Source organism: Alosa pseudoharengus, unplaced genomic scaffold (genome assembly GCF_046254945.1).
Source record: "Alosa pseudoharengus isolate Yale_2024_CS ecotype anadromous, Long Island Sound unplaced genomic scaffold, YU_APseudo_1.1 YU_APseudo_1.1_scf_14, whole genome shotgun sequence".
NCBI classification, from domain to species: Eukaryota; Metazoa; Chordata; class Actinopteri; order Clupeiformes; family Clupeidae; genus Alosa; species Alosa pseudoharengus.
Window position 1 is genome coordinate 14,603,296 of NW_027468609.1, and position 551 is coordinate 14,603,846.

The following is a 551-nucleotide window of genomic DNA, read 5'->3' on the forward strand; positions in this document are numbered from 1 at the left end:
TCGTTTTTTTTTCCCTAGAAGGTTCTTTTTTTCAGTCCACAGAGGATGATTTGCTTCACGGAATCCTGGCAATATTTTGACCTGTGACAGTTTGTCTCCTAGTCTACAGAGACTTTTGAAATCTTGGTCAAGTTGACAGACATTAACATATGAAGTGAACACACACACACACACACACACACACAGACACACACACACACACACACACAATGTGTTCTCTGTGTTTTTGCTCTTTGTGCTGCTGGCTTGTTTGTTTTTGACTAAGCTGCGCGGTCCCATCCGCACGGTGATTCTGAACCGCGTTGCGTTCGATCTCGGCCTGCTATAGGATTTCATGCCTGGGAGACCAGCGCACAATAAGTTCAGCTGTGAGGCTTACGACCTGTGGACCGGAGCCATATGGAACTTTCCTGTCTGGATATTGTGTTGTTACACGGGGGGATTTGAGCACAAAATGAAGGTCACGGAACGCTACGTGCTCGGCAAAGGTCAGCGGGATTAGCGGCATTGCGCTGATACCGCGGCGGATCAGACAGCTTCATCCCGGAGCT